Source organism: Cydia splendana, chromosome 10 (assembly GCF_910591565.1).
Source record: "Cydia splendana chromosome 10, ilCydSple1.2, whole genome shotgun sequence".
In the NCBI taxonomy this organism is placed as follows: Eukaryota; Metazoa; Arthropoda; class Insecta; order Lepidoptera; family Tortricidae; genus Cydia; species Cydia splendana.
Window position 1 is genome coordinate 17,769,238 of NC_085969.1, and position 18,125 is coordinate 17,787,362.

Below are 18,125 nucleotides of genomic sequence, written 5' to 3' on the forward strand. Positions count from 1 at the left end.
GGCTACCTAATAACTAATGCCTTCGATATTATAATGAGAATGGCTAGTATAGTCACAGTTACTGTTAACACAGCTCTATTGATATCCCCATCATTTAACCAAGCAAGGCGGAATGCTGCCGTAGGTTGTTCACCCGTCTCACCACGCCACATCTGATACCTGATACGCCGGTATCAGACCATCGGCTACCTAATAACTAATGCCTTCGATATTATAATGAGAATGGCTAGTATAGTCACAGTTACTGTTAACACAGCTCTAGGCATATCCCCATAATTTAACCAAGCAAGGCGGAATGCTGCCGTAGGTTGTTCACCCGTCTCACCACGCCACATCTGATACCTGATACGCCGGTATCAGACCATCGGCTACCTAATAACTAATGCCTTCGATATTATAATGAGAATGGCTAGTATAGTCACAGTTACTGTTAACACAGCTCTATGCATATCCCCATCATTTAACCAAGCAAGGCGGAATGCTGCCGTAGGTTGTTCACCCGTCTCACCACGCCACATCTGATACCTGATACGCCGGTATCAGACCATCGGCTACCTAATAACTAATGCCTTCGATATTATAATGAGAATGGCTAGTATAGTCACAGTTACTGTTAACACAGCTCTATTGATATCCCCATCATTTAACCAAGCAAGGCGGAATGCTGCCGTCGGTTGTTCACCCGTCTCACCACGCCACATCTGATACCTGATACGCCGGTATCAGACCATCGGCTACCTAATAACTAATGCCTTCGATATTATAATGAGAATGGCTAGTATAGTCACAGTTACTGTTAACACAGCTCTATTGATATCCCCATCATTTAACCAAGCAAGGCGGAATGCTGCCGTAGGTTGTTCACCCGTCTCACCACGCCACATCTGATACCTGATACGCCGGTATCAGACCATCGGCTACCTAATAACTAATGCCTTCGATATTATAATGAGAATGGCTAGTATAGTCACAGTTACTGTTAACACAGCTCTATGGATATCCCCATCATTTAACCAAGCAAGGCGGAATGCTGCCGTAGGTTGTTCACCCGTCTCACCACGCCACATCTGATACCTGATACGCCGGTATCAGACCATCGGCTACCTAATAACTAATGCCTTCGATATTATAATGAGAATGGCTAGTATAGTCACAGTTACTGTTAACACAGCTCTATTGATATCCCCATCATTTAACCAAGCAAGGCGGAATGCTGCCGTAGGTTGTTCACCCGTCTCACCACGCCACATCTGATACCTGATACGCCGGTATCAGACCATCGGCTACCTAATAACTAATGCCTTCGATATTATAATGAGAATGGCTAGTATAGTCACAGTTACTGTTAGCACAGCTCTATGCATATCCCCATCATTTAACCAAGCAAGGCGGAATGCTGCCGTAGGTTGTTCACCCGTCTCACCACGCCACATCTGATACCTGATACGCCGGTATCAGACCATCGGCTACCTAATAACTAATGCCTTCGATATTATAATGAGAATGGCTAGTATAGTCACAGTTACTGTTAACACAGCTCTATGCATATCCCCATCATTTAACCAAGCAAGGCGGAATGCTGCCGTAGGTTGTTCACCCGTCTCACCACGCCACATCTGATACCTGATACGCCGGTATCAGACCATCGGCTACCTAATAACTAATGCCTTCGATATTATAATGAGAATGGCTAGTATAGTCACAGTTACTGTTAACACAGCTCTATGCATATCCCCATCATTTAACCAAGCAAGGCGGAATGCTGCCGTAGGTTGTTCACCCGTCTCACCACGCCACATCTGATACCTGATACGCCGGTATCAGACCATCGGCTACCTAATAACTAATGCCTTCGATATTATAATGAGAATGGCTAGTATAGTCACAGTTACTGTTAACACAGCTCTATCATATCCCCATCATTTAACCAAGCAAGGCGGAATGCTGCCGTAGGTTGTTCACCCGTCTCACCACGCCACATCTGATACCTGATACGCCGGTATCAGACCATCGGCTACCTAATAACTGATGCCTTCGATATTATAATGAGAATGGCTAGTATAGTCACAGTTACTGTTAGCACAGCTCTATTGATATCCCCATCATTTAACCAAGCAAGGCGGAATGCTGCCGTAGGTTGTTCACCCGTCTCACCACGCCACATCTGATACCTGATACGCCGGTATCAGACCATCGGCTACCTAATAACTAATGCCTTCGATATTATAATGAGAATGGCTAGTATAGTCACAGTTACTGTTAACACAGCTCTATGCATATCCCCATCATTTAACCAAGCAAGGCGGAATGCTGCCGTAGGTTGTTCACCCGTCTCACCACGCCACATCTGATACCTGATACGCCGGTATCAGACCATCGGCTACCTAATAACTAATGCCTTCGATATTATAATGAGAATGGCTAGTATAGTCACAGTTACTGTTAGCACAGCTCTATTGATATCCCCATCATTTAACCAAGCAAGGCGGAATGCTGCCGTAGGTTGTTCACCCGTCTCACCACGCCACATCTGATACCTGATACGCCGGTATCAGACCATCGGCTACCTAATAACTAATGCCTTCGATATTATAATGAGAATGGCTAGTATAGTCACAGTTACTGTTAACACAGCTCTATTGATATCCCCATCATTTAACCAAGCAAGGCGGAATGCTGCCGTCGGTTGTTCACCCATCTCACCACGCCACATCTGATACCTGATACGCCGGTATCAGACCATCGGCTACCTAATAACTAATGCCTTCGATATTATAATGAGAATGGCTAGTATAGTCACAGTTACTGTTAACACAGCTCTATGCATATCCCCATCATTTAACCAAGCAAGGCGGAATGCTGCCGTAGGTTGTTCACCCGTCTCACCACGCCACATCTGATACCTGATACGCCGGTATCAGACCATCGGCTACCTAATAACTAATGCCTTCGATATTATAATGAGAATGGCTAGTATAGTCACAGTTACTGTTAACACAGCTCTATTGATATCCCCATCATTTAACCAAGCAAGGCGGAATGCTGCCGTCGGTTGTTCACCCATCTCACCACGCCACATCTGATACCTGATACGCCGGTATCAGACCATCGGCTACCTAATAACTAATGCCTTCGATATTATAATGAGAATGGCTAGTATAGTCACAGTTACTGTTAACACAGGTCTATGCATATCCCCATCATTTAACCAAGCAAGGCGGAATGCTGCCGTAGGTTGTTCACCCGTCTCACCACGCCACATCTGATACCTGATACGCCGGTATCAGACCATCGGCTACCTAATAACTAATGCCTTCGATATTATAATGAGAATGGCTAGTGAAATGATATTATGTAAGACCGCCTACGATCAGTATGGGTTAATTTTATTTTATGCATGTACACGAGTGTGTAAGTAGTAACAATTTCGAATGATAAAGCACCAAATGTATTGAGTTTTTTAAAGGTAACTTTCTTTATCATTATCTACAACGTTCCAAGTTATTTGATACAATACATGTAGACCTAGCTGTTGTGTGTATTATAGTGGTCTACCTACTCGTATTCGATTTTAAAAACTTAATTTATTTGATAAATTAAACGCTATTTTGTTTTGCGAAGCGCTGGTGGCCTAGCGGTAAGAGCGTGCGACTTACAATCCGGAGGTCGCGGGTTCAAACCCCGGCTCGTACCAATGAGTTTTTCGGAACTTATGTACGAAATATCATTGATATTTACCAGTTGCTTTTCGGTGAAGGAAAACATCGTGAGGAAACCGGACTAATCCCTATAAGGCTTAGTTTCCCCTCTGGGTTGAAAGGTCAGATGGCAGTCGCTTTCGTAAAAACTAGTGCCTTCGTCAATTCTTGGGATTAGTTGTTAAGCGGACCCCAGGCTCCCATGAGCCGTGGCAAAATGCCGGGATAACGCGAGGAAGAAGGAAACGCTATTTTGTCCCAATATCTTGAATCAATATCAAAACAAAGTCAGATATTTAAAATTGGAATTGGCTTTTGGTTTATTTTATTAAGTAAGTACCTTAAATCAGATCAAATAATATATAGGTAATATATTATTTTTTTGAAAGCGACCTTGTGGTTGCTAATATATGTGGGTGATTTTGGGGTCTTGATCCTGAATTTGAAAAATGTATTACGATGTTCATACTAAACAAATTTACCCTGATATTTTGCCCTGGACACCTTGATATTTATTAGGGCCCGATGTAGACGAAGTATACATATTTTGATAAATGATAATTTAATGCATACAAACTTAATATACATACCTATAAATAAAACATAATTAAACAACTAACCTACAAAACTTAAAAACTAAATCTAAACATAAATAAAACTAATAGTGAATAGAATCAGGCGTTACTTTGCGGAAATCCATATTAATTAAAACCAAAATATTACTTTGCTGATCCGCGGATCAGAAACGTAGATGCTGGCAGCATTTCCTCGCTGTATCGCAATACTTATTCTTGATAAGTTACATCTAGCAGTAAGCCATGAGGTTGATATTTATATTTTCTTATTTACAACACTTTTGTTTCATTTAGTCTTGGAATAGCAATTGTAATTTAAAATAGTCTCTGGAATGAAATCGATTAAGAGTATTAAATTCATAATTACAATGACATTGGCCTAACAAAGGCTATAATTAAACTCAATAACGACTTAACTAGTGTAGCTAGAGCTGATTTAATCTCCCATTCAATGCCAAATAAAGCTTTCAGTTTCAAGATTTTAATTAAAAAGGTAATTATGCACGGTCGTATGCATACGGTAATTAATCCAGGGAATTATTCCTTAAAACAGTGCCATTGTTCTGGGCGGTGCAAGAAGGCTGTTCCCATTGCAGGTAAGCCTAATACGGATATGCAATTTTATATATTTTTTAAATCATATTCATTTATATACAGCGGCATCTTCTTAGGGCTTTGGTGTAGGTTTTTCTAGGTAAGTAGTATACCTTTTAATACGCCTAAATTAAAAAAATAAATCAATTTCATCTTTTTTTAATATACATGTTTTGTTGTTTTGTCAAATAATGATAATGAGAAAATACGTATAGTTCTTCTATGTCAACGCTGCAATGCATTAATTGCATTAATTAACAAAAAAATAAGTTATTTAATTTTTCCCTTGAACCATACCTAGATTATTTGCTTAGGGTCACAATAACTAGCCAACTGAGAAAACGCTCATAATTAGGTCACCTTCTTGGATACCTTTTCTTTAGAATTTTTGAGAATGTTTCTTACGTCATATCCTCTCGTTTCTTACGTATAGTAAAGTTTGTCAAGCGAGCACGTAGGACCAGAGTCAAATTTCAGTGCACTTTGGTATTTCAATCGCTCATTTATGCCTAAGCGCTACTCGTGAAGTGCAAAAGTTTTGACGTCTTAAATTTCGTTGTGGCTATTATTTAAGGTAATTAAAAAAATATTGAATCATTATTTTGAGAAGTACAAACACCTTTGTTTATGTTATTAGATTTACAAGTAATGTGAAGACCAAATAAAAGATGAACATGGTTAAATGCTATTAAGCTTAGAATATATTTAAAATTCAAAGTGGAGAAATAACTGTCCTGGGTGACACTTAATAGCATCGTTCGCAGACGTATCTGCTTGTTAAAAATTAAACTAATGATTCAATGCTTCAGCCATATAAACTATAATACATTAACATGGTAGGTACAACTAGAGTTTCATTCAAATTATCAAAAAGGTTTCGGTTTGACTTGACTGACCGATTCATCATACTTCATTGATTTGTGTTAGTAAATTTTTTTGAATCCAAATAGATAAACATTTTTCAATTTTCAGAATTTAATTTTCGGTATTATTTTAAATGAAGCTATAAAAATGTATGTTTTCTGACAGAACATTATAACAAAGCGATTAGACATACCGAATGGCAAGCTTCGAAATCCTAATGTACCTACAATCATTAAAAAACAATCTATACAAAAATGCCTTTATTTGAAATTTAAGCTCTATCCAATTGCTTCAAGTTTGTTTTTTACTTTAATCGATTAGTTAAGATACGAGTTTTGCTAAGTAATTAGTCAATGTGTGGATGCAACTGTATTCAGTGTAAGGAGGTAGGCGTATCTGATCTAATTAATTCGACGTTGATTGATACTAATGTAGTTTCGGGCGTCAGCCGGTGAATAATCGATTGTCACAACACGATATTATCGGGTACAGAAATCGATGAAGAGCCGACAGAAAACATCTACACATTCATGTTTAAACACATTAATGTCAGAGATATGAAACATTTTGATGTGTTTTTATCACTAGTGACGCTTTGTAGGTGCAAAGTTTAGTCTATCAAAACTTTATGTGTACGAAATATGAAATAGCTAAAGCATTTGTTACTGTCATACTTTACTAATTGAATAGGTTTTATTTTAAGAAGGTTACCATAAAATATAACGTATTTTGATAACCATGAAACCTAAGCCTCTTTTCTTTTAATAGAAGTTTGTGTCAGAAAAATATTTAGCGTTATAAAGAAAACCATTAAAATATGATTCGTTAAAAGTTGTGACAAAATTATTATGATTAAAAATGTTCACTACGCTAAAAACTTACAAATCCGTACTAATATTATAAATGCGAAATATATTAACTCTGCCTGTCTATCTATCTGTCTGTCTGCTACCTAAAATTATGTATGGATATAGTTTGACGGCCGGGGAAGGACATAGGATAGTTTTTATCAATCATCGTAAAATCGGGATCACTTCACGCAGACGAAGGGGCCGAACTAGTATTTTAATAAAAATAAAACCCATCTTTTACAAATACTCAAATCTGGAGCCGACCTTCGATTTTGTACCAGTAGCCATAGAAACCAGCGGGCCTTGGTGTGCTGATGCTAAAAAATTTATAAGAAAGTTAGGTCAACGCCTACGAGAGAAAAGCGGCGACCCCAGGTCCGGCGCATTAATCCAGCGTACCTATTTCGCTAGCCGTGCAAAGAGGAAACGCCAGCAGCGTGCTAGGTACATTTAGCCGGGTACCTATGGCCTAATAGCATATAATACCCTTATTTTTTATATTTACCTAGTTATAAGTTTGTAAATTTCTATACCTATTTAATTACTAATAAATTTATTTCTGATCTTTTAAAACAACAATTTTAAATGTTACATAATATTGTTTGCTCTTCATACAATTATTCCCTTATTCGATGCCTTCTGACCTCTGTAACCTTAGCCTATTTCTAATCCATCTTTATCATTTAGATTGTTATCACGGTAATTTTGACAGTCGATGTTGGGTGAAAGTCCTGAACTGTCGATACGAAGATTTGAAGACATCCAAGTCAGAGGAATGGAATGATGTAACAAGTGTAACCTCAAAGGTCAAAGGCATTTATTTTATTTTTGTTGTAGTGACTTATGCTCCTTCCGATTCAGTTAGATGAAATTACTTTTAGTGTTGCTGCTGTTTGAAAAATTGTCTGTCTGTTTATTATATCTGGTGTAAAATATATATAGAAAAAACTTTTCTTACCATTTCCAAACTAACAGATAACTGGCAGGAGATGGCACAGGATCGAGACAATTGGCGTGTACTCGTGTCGGAGGCCAAGACTCATTTTGGGTCGTTGCGCCATTAAGTAAGTAAGTAAGTACAGTCACCTGCAATAATATGTTACTCTTCGAAGGCCGCAAAAATATCTGACAGGGTGTTATTTGTAGAGCCATAAGAGCGTGTCACATATTTTTGCGGCCTTCAAAGAGTAAAATATTATTGCTGGTGACTGTACCATTTCCAAATATTAGGGTCTATAACTTTAGCATTGCCTGACATTGATAACAACACGGACTAATTTCTCATTTTGGAAAAAAAAATAACTTGGTTCCAGTAACAAGTTAGGAATGAGCTGCTAAGTACATTTTACCAGCAATGGTTTACTCCATAGCTGCGATTCAATTACGAAGAATAAAACCTACGGGATGTTGTAAGCATTCGAGAAATCCTTCTCTAGGAGCTCGTTTTACAACGTTCACTTTTTATAACCAAAGCCATGCCTGATAGCTCCTACCAGATTTCCCTTATGGTGATCCTTATGGTAATACTTACGGCGATCAGCCCTCAATCACTAATATGCGGTCATGTCAATGTTACAATAATTTCTAAACGGTTGCTCCTGTCTTTAATAACCATTTCAATTAATTCGTCGAGGCAGCAGTAAATTTGCTCGCCTATTCGATTTCATTTAGCATAGGCCGCGCAGTAAATTTAGATAGTTATTAGACTGGTTTCCCGCCAGTGAGTTATGGAAGCCTCTTATTGGAACATGGAACACCTCATAATTAACCACGTGAATGGGTCCTTTGTGATGTGTATATCACTTAGTGCTGCTGTTGAATATTTAATGTAGTTTCCGGTTGTGGAGTAAGCTTAGTGTTTAACAGAACAAATGGACTCTATAAGTTTAATGTTAACTTAAACTTGCAGATATCTCATTTCATTTAGAATATTTTATATAGGTCTTTATTTTATAATTAAGTCATTTATTTAAAAAAACGTGTGTATGCAATTTTTATTATTTTTTAACTTGACAAATCCTTATACTTATACATATTTTAGCACTACGTCGAATACGATCTAATCTCTTATCCATTGATATAATTGTTTCCTTAATTGAACTAGATTCCGCCAAAACTGAATCTAAAGTAGGTATGTCTGAAACTATAATACTTACTGCCAGAATTCCCAAAACTAGGCTTTTAGTTAACTAGTGTTTTAGGTACCTATTTTATTCGTGTAGGTGTAAGTAAGCTCGGTTAAAATAAAGAACATATGGTAGTAATAAATAATTATTTATAAAAACCGGCCAAGTGCTAGTCGGACTCGCAAACGAAGGGTTCCGTACCATTATCTATAAAAACGGCCATCCAAGTACTGACCCCGCCCGACGTTGCTTAATTTCGGTCGAAAATCACGTTTGTTGTATGGGAGCCCCGCTTAAATCTTTATTTTATTCTGTTTTTAGTATTTGTTGTTATAGCGGCAACAGAAATACATCATCTGTGAAAATTTCAACTATCTAGCTATCGCGGTTCGTGAGATACAGCCTAGTGACAGACAGACGGACGGACGGACGGACGGACAGCGGAGTCTTAGTAATCCCGTTTTACCCTTTTGGTATGGAACCCTAAAAATGCAGAAATGTTATGTGCAAATATGAATACACTCCATCATATTATGTGGATACAAACATATTGGAGTGCCGAGTACCGTCTGTGACATTTTAAAGATGTCGATTACTTTACACTTGATTGAACATACCACTCACATATAATCCAACAGATGTTTAACGGTTAGCAATTGTTGACATTTTATTACCATACACAGCTCTAAAGCAATCAATGTACACCCATAATATTACGTATCGATTCCCCAGAGTATAAACAGTCATAGAAAAACATACGAGACATACGCATGATACGCAGTAGGAAAGCAAACATGCTTCCGCGGTGCATATCGCTGTTTAAACACTTGAAGCCCTAAAACATGGCACACACCATTACTAAAGATAACATTGAGTCGTAAAACTAAACATGGTAATCGGTCACCAATAGTGTCTATAGAATTTATATTGACACCCTTTTGTGTGTTTTAAGAAAATATTGACAGGTGGTAAAAACAGGTTGTCGTTTCAGTATGATCGAATTCAATTTTTTCGAGAATATTTATTTTAGAGTTCACTTAGTTAATATTTATTTTTCATGGCAAAATGCAAATTGAATTCAGCGTAAGGATTTGTATATAAATACTTTTTCGATGAAATACACAGGTACGGGTTATTTTTTATCGCTGCGTAACAATATTCACATTTATATTGCTAGTTTCGTTTATAATAGTAGTTAATGACATTCTGATCCGACATACCTATTTCCTGAGGATGCTTTAAGATTACCTTTTCCAGCTCTTAAGAATTACCTAAAAAAGTCATTGATGTTGAAGGCTTATTACAGACTCGAGGACTACTTGACAGACAAACATGCATGGTCCAAACCAGAAACTGTAATAAGAACAAGTAGCAATTAAAAGCATTGTATTATGTGTAGAGTTATAGGTGACTCTGCTCAGGTAAAAAAGCACATCAAATTTTATGAAGGCATCTCATAACAATCAGTCAGATTCATATAATATGTATTCTCACTTCTTTTATTGACTTTATTTACTTTTCCTTTTGTAAAAATTTGATATGTTTTCTGCAAGAGCTACGTATTTGTATGATTTCATGTACATATATGTTTCTTTTTATCATATTTCTGTAAAGGTATATACTTACTTTGTATAACTGCATGAATTCTATAGTAATTTAAATTGTTTTTTTCTTATTTACTCTTAATGCATGTTAATTATAAGATGTAATAATGTTTTGAAAAGATATGTCTCGCCGAGTTTGTTACCGGTCCCATATTGGGATACCCTCCTCCAATTGAGGGGGGATTTAAATCTTCTCGAGGCAGAGGTGTAGGGTTGGAGCCGGTATAGATTTATTTGACGTTCATAAGCGCATTGTAATATGCCTACTTGAATAAGCTATTTTTTATCTATATCTTTATCTTTACCTCTCAAATTAAGATATCAAAACCGGTGACAATTGGCCCTTCTTCAAACAAAAACGTCACTTTTGACACTGACATATCTAATCCATATCGTATCTAGTCGTAATATTTGACGTATCTTATATGTAGTTCGAACCGTGCAGTAAGTCTCATCTTGAAAATATAATAACAGTGTATTTTCGACTACAGACAAGAATTTCCAAGTGCTCATACGACTATAGAAGTTGACTATCAGGCAACTGGGTCAAGGAAGACATTGTACGACATATTTTTGCCACCAAGTGTTTGCACAAGTTCTTAACACTTTAGTGAGTTTAAAATTTAACACCCAAACTTTGTCTTACGCCGTCGTAAAACTTAAGCTACAATGTCTTCTGGCCATTATGTAAAACCATTTTTTCTACCTTTTTGTGAGCAAACAGTGTAAAGAACTTTAAAACGTTGAAGTTATAGCCGTTCTGTTTCGTGGAATAAAATTAAGTTGATGTTGAACTAACTGTAGTGAATAATTCTTTGCATTTAAGTTATAACGTATCTTGAATTTTGCGATAATTTAAATTATGTGTACGTACAAAAATATTCCTTTAGTTTTTACATTGTAACTAAATAAAACGTAATAATTTAAATAAACTAATGTATTCAATGTTCGACAAAATACGTGATGAACCTAATTTATTATAATTATTTAATGTCTGTGTGTCATGGAAAGTTCTTGTCCAGGTACTTATGTCTTCAAATAAAATAATGGTTAAGTTTCTTAGAATTCATAATCGGTACACACTATGAAAGCTATCTTTCAGAAAAAACTAAGTTTTTTGTGACGTTATTTCTACACACAAAAAATTGCGGCTGTTTAAAGTAGGTTTTTTATAGGTAGGTATTGTTATTCCTGTTTCAAACTTTTAATATTGTTCTTAGCCAACCTATCACAGAAGCGTTGAAATTTTAGACAAGCACACTAATAATACATGTATATCAGAAACCTCCAGTTAATTATGCCTCATATTTTCCCGAAACTGCGTTATTAGCAACTCGTGGGTGACATCGGTGATTTTAGCGTTGCGCAAACTGGAGCTTAGCCGTAGGCGCTCTCATTAGTGGGCCAATTACCTCGCTCAAAATGCTCGTTGATTACAGGCTGACTGCGCCGGGGGCCGGACAGATGCTCTTTGTGAAATGATCGGGAATTTTTCATTGTGTCTTGGAATTTTGACAGGACAGATGGGAAAGTCGGTGAGGTGTCAATGGTGTTATATTTTGAAACGTATTTACCGTAAGGACAAGTAAACGAAACTTTAGTTTAAAATCAATGTTTTGTTATTTTGAATACCCATTGGACCAAAATTTGCACTTAAGAATTTCCATTAAACTTATTGAAAAGTAGCGGGGTTCGAGTTCGAGTCATGATAGAACGGCCCGGTTTTGGACCGAGGCAACCGGCACCTCATTTTCTATGACAGGCGACCGGTGATCACGTGATGCTTACTATACTTATAGAAGTGTCGGATGTTCTGGCACGGACCCGGGCCGTTCTAACGTGAGTCATCCTCAAGTCGCATGTCTGTCCACTTGCCTAGCCAAAGCATCGAAATGTTAGTTGACACATTATACAAATAAAAAAGAGTATTAATATAATTTTATCTACCTCTTAGTCTGTAAGGTACTTACGCATGTAGGTATATGAGCCTTAGCTGCTTGAAAATAAATGATATTTTTACATTAAATTGATTGGCAATATAAATTAAAATTATGCACAATGAGACCAGTGCCCAACCTTTTTCCAATTAGGATCTGATTCACATCAGCAACCTCTCTTACACCATCCTCAAAAGGTTGAGTCATATAAGACTAATACAATCGATCATCTGTCACGATAATAATTTAGGTCAATACGATTATTAATTGCATCTACAATATTACTTTCGATGTCTTAATTTGTTAACTTCTCATATTTATATATTTTGGTAGTTTTAATTTTACAGGAAGTTTTCATGTGGATAACAATAATTAATAGCCGCTCACAACGATGTTGCTCCTGGTCGTCTTTACGACGGCAGTTTCAGGGGCCCATCTAGTCAGCGGCGAGTCACCGCCTGCCTCGATGACGGTGTTAACATTGTTATGGCAGGTGTCCGGACCTCTTTTACAATAGCCCAATCTCATTGTCCACCCAAACATCAATCCATAGACCGGTCTACTGTTCACTTTTTCTACAATAGTCCCAATGCCTGCTGAGACCGGTTCATGGGTGTCTATTGTTGCGCCTGTGAACGGGTTCCAGCAGGCGTTCTACATGACATTAAAGCTCTCCAAAGGGCCTCTACGTGTTGGATCTATATCCCCACGCAAGCCTATCAAAAGACCGGGATTTATAGGCCCGTGATATCTAAGGATTTATATGTACCTACCACAGTGACGATTCGGTGGTACATTCAAAGAAATTAATTTTCTACCCATTTTGTACTTTGTCACAGTAGATAATAGTCACAGTGGCAATAGTATGAGGTCTCCAGCGACTTTCATATTGCTTGTCACTGTGACAATAGTATGAGGTCTCTAGCGACTTTCATATTGCTTGTCACTGTGACAATAGTATGAGGTCTCTAGCGACTCTCATATTGCTTGTCACTGTGACAAGGTACGAAATGGGTCGAAAATTAAATCCTTTCACTGTACGTTCTGTAAATATGTAACTAATAACTACCTATGTAATTATGTTTTCATCATGTAATAAGTAATAAAGGTGCCTATGTCAAAGGCACTAAATTAAATATAAACGTGCAGGAGGCAGAAACTGCTACGCATGACGCTCTGAATCTTTGCCATAATGTGCTTAAATTACGAACATATTGATAGATACTAGCGGCGCGATTCGAGAAATGAATTAGAGATTCACTAGATATGAAATATTAAAGATATGTGACGTCCCACGGGTAAAGGTACTTTATGGTGGCTGGCGCTTACGTCGCATAGCGCCGCAATAATATTGGAGCGGCGTAAGCGCCAGCCACCATAAGGTACCTTTTGCCGTGGAACGTCACATATCTTTACTAGTTCATATCTAGTAAATCTCTAATTCACTTCCCGAATCGCGCCGTATTATCTGATAAAGTCCTGATAATCAATATCGCAATTTTTTTTATATCCTATTTTGTTTTCCACTGCTGGACAAAGGCCTCCCCTTTCATCCGCCACTCATCCCGGTTTGGTGCATACTCCCGCTAGTCGCTACAAAAATGCGTAGACGTCGTTCCGTAATCTCTTTTTTCTGCCTCTATCGCGAATTTTTTCTATTCGCTGCGAATCAAAAAACGTATGAATACCATGTCAGTCATGTCATGTGCATTCATTTTAAAATAAAAATGAAGTGTAGATCAAGCATATCCCTCAGGATTATTAGCAAGACGTGCACTAATCGTAGTGCCTAGAGGTATGGATTCCGAAGAATAAATCGACGAACATTCTAAGGCGGTCGACACACGCACTGAAGTTAATTGCGCCACGTTCGCCGCAGGGTGAGGAGAATAACTAATTACTGCACTACGCGTACCTGTTTTGCTCCCTTGAGAGGAAACGATGCAATTTCAGTAAGATGGATACATGATATAAGCTCTTATATGTGCTTGACGTTTGTGAATTACCATGATCTAATTCATACATACATGCGTAATAAATGTAGCAGATGTAATGAAAAGTATTTACCTTGGTAGGTATTGCCATATGCATAACATAATTTATATATCTACCATAAACTTGTCTAGGCTTATGCATCCCAGGGAAGATTTAGCAAAATACAAATCTAAAAGCGGTAACAAGGTTAGGACTTATAAAATCCCTACCTACTTAATACCTTAAATTAAAATTGTTACGCCTAAATTCAAACTCAACAGCGCAAGGAAGGTACAGACAATAATGACATAACGGTTACATATCAGAATACCGAAAATTTATTTACCTAATGTCGAATCACCTATGCTCGATTCACCTATTTTTAAATTACCTAACGATCATTTTACCTAAACATTGAATGACCTAAGTTTATAATACCTAAACTCAATTAACCTAATGGATGAAACACCTAATGAACGTTTTACCTAATGCATATTTTACCTAACGCACGTTTTACCTAAAGCTATTATACCTAATGCATGAAACACCTAAAGCTGACATACGTAATGGACGATATACCTAAAGTTGATTTACCTAATGGATAAAATACCTAAAACTGTTATACCTAACGCACGAAATACCTAATGTCGATATACCTAAAGGACGGAATACCTAAAATCGATATACCTAATGCATGTTATACCGAAAGTCGATATACCTAATGGACGATATGCCTAAAGTTGATTTACCTATTGAACGAAATACCTAGAGCTAATATACCTAACGCACGTAACACCTAAAGTCGATATACTTAATGCACGAAATACCTAAGGCTGGTATATGTTTTAACGAACGAAGTACCTATAGCTAATTTTATCTAAGATTATGACTAACTACCTTCAAACAGGAAGGGTACCTACATTATTGTAGGTACCATAAATCTAGGTACCTACATTCCAAAATAAACTCGGATATCTTCAATCAGGTGTGACTATTATTGCATGCTGGAGTTTTAAGGAAAATGTTTTCATAAAGTGATGAAAAAACTCTGACAACATCAGCAAAAAGAAAATAGGTATTAATATGTAGTTTATTTCTTTATTAAGGGTTTGAACTTGTGACCATAAATGTTGTAGTTAGAGTAATTTTAGGATAGTAGGCCATAATTTTTTTAGAACGCGATAAAAAAAATAAGTTTACATGTAATTAAATAAATCTTTTTAATACAGTTGTAGCACTTGTAGCCAACTTATTCAAAAATATGTCCCATAGTTCTTAATTCGCTGACATAAGAGCTATGGGACATATGTTTGAGACGATTTGTGCACCCACATTTTTACAGATTACTGTACCTAATAGGTATATCAACTTTATGTGTTACGTGCATTAGGTATATTAACTTTCGGTATTTCGTTCAATAGGTAAATCAACTTTAGGGATATCGTACATTAGGTATATCGACTTTCGGTATTACGTGGATTAGGTATATCGACTTTAGGTATTCCGTCCTTTAGGTATATCGACTTTAGGTATTTCGTTCGTTAGGTATAACAGTTTTTGGTATTTTATCCATTAGGTAAATCAACTTTAGGTAAATCGTTCATTAGGTATATCAGTTTTAGGTGGATCGTCCATTAGGTATGTCAACTTTAGGTGTTTCATGTATTATGTAAATCGGTTTTAGATATTTCAAGCATTAGGTGTATCAAGTTTAGGTAGATCGACCATAGGTATTCTGAGCTTAGGTAAAACAATTATAGGTGAAACGTGCATTAGGTAATTCGTTCATTAGGTGATATGAGTTTAGGTTAATAAACCATTAGGTGTTTAAAAAAATAGGTGAATCGAGCATAGGTGATTCGACATTAGGTAACTCAACTTTCGGTATTCTGATATGTAACCGTTATCATTGCTCTGACACCAAAGTTACTAAAGTGTATGAAATATTACCTCAAATAAAAACAGGACGTAGCCATAAATAGAGGGACCTATATTATCATAGTTTTTGCACCTTAAGTTAGTCGCGCATACTCCAGCACGAACTTGCAAGAGTCCCCAAACTTTGCCGTAATTTACGATAACAAACTGGTCGGGCACATAGCAGGCATCAAAACTTACGAGTGTTTTTAAGATATGCTTCTTATTTCAGGAACCCGCTATGAGACTGCTCTTAACAAAACTTGGTGTTTTCATAAACTTTGACGCGTTCATAGCTCAAATAGTTAAGTCGCGAGTTTCGTGTTTTATAGCATTAACTGGCACAGCTTCGCGTTTTAAAAACTGAGTGGTTTACTTTTCTGAGTGTCTCACGTTCTCTAGTTTTCCACCACTTCCAGTTTTTTTCATTTTCTGGCATTTACCAGTTGCTGCGTTTATGTTGAAATTATTATTAACGTTACCTATGACAGTGCGGGAGTTTACATTAGAAAATTCTTATTTTATTAATGTGCATTCGACGCTCCAATAATGTTATTTTTGTATTTACGGTTTAAGTTTGATATTTTCTTTATTATTTAGTGTGGTGCTTGTTGATGTGTTAACTGACCTTATTTTATTTTATTAATTATTTCTGTAATATTATTCGATTATGCTATGTTTAATTTTTAATCTATGTATCTGCCGCATAAGCGCATTGTCATCCTTAGCCGTAAATTTATGTAGGTATGTGACTGAAATAAAGAAATCAACGCTATTGAATCAATACTTATACTTATTGAAAAAAAATTGTTGCAAAATACTAACAATGCTATCTAACAGTCACGATGGTATACGTATAAAATAACATCGTATTATCTTAATTAGCTGGTAATGAATGGCATTCTAACTAACAGTTAACAATATTGCAACGGTAAGAAACATCCATTCCATTGTTTGTGAACATCATTGACCCAAAATTGTGTTCTCATCGACTTACCCAATCCTTAATGAGCCTGTATAATTAATAGTTTTCCTATCTCCATAGATGCAACCTTCATCCGAATCGGTAGCGTAATCTTTTATCTTCAAACTTTTGAAAGTGAATTTGTTCGCGATATAATTACAGCGAGAGTGACGTCCACACAAAGAAACGTACAATTTCGCCCTCATTAGGTCCCAATAAGCGGTTACGGAATAAAATTATGCGCCTGCAATAATAGATAATCTATTGCGTCACAAGTAAATGTTCTGATGCAACTGTCATTATAAAGAGTAGCTGGACACCTGGCATTTGTAGTTTAGTATTGAGTTTTTAAATCGCAATCACAGCAAGTTTTCTTTTCGCTAAAATAATAGGTACATATTATGTACCTATTATTACGTGTGGAAATGGAATGCATGCATAGAGTTTCACTATAAGATAATATGTGTAAGGAAATCCGTGAGAGAGCTGATGGTCAAATGCAACAGTAACACAGCTGCAGTCAGTTGACATCCGAACGTCATCTTGACGGAAAGCTTCTTACGTTAACAGCGAACAAGAGGAATTCTGCCCCTACGTGCGTCCCATGACACGGGCAAGGGCAGCATCCGCTAGGTGTATCCTTTACATCTCATTAAAGTGTCAAAGGGGCCTATACGTGTTGGCTTCGGCTCCACGCACGCCTTCCAAATATCTACAACACCATTGTTCCATGATGGGTAACGCCATAAGTAGGTATACTAGGTATATCCTTAGCAAACGTATTTACCTAATCTTAACACTATCTTTATTAAGCCTCCACAACACGAGCATTCTCGCCTGAATTGTAGGTAATTCCGAATCTAATTCTTATCTAGTATATTTAGTATTTGATTCAGCTAGTAACAGAGTCGACGTGGGTGTTACACGGCCGAACCGCGTCCGCCATGTTAACATCCATGCCTTATTGATCTTTAGCGGAAGATTACATTAAGCTAAGCTTAGTTATAGGCTGTGATGTTGC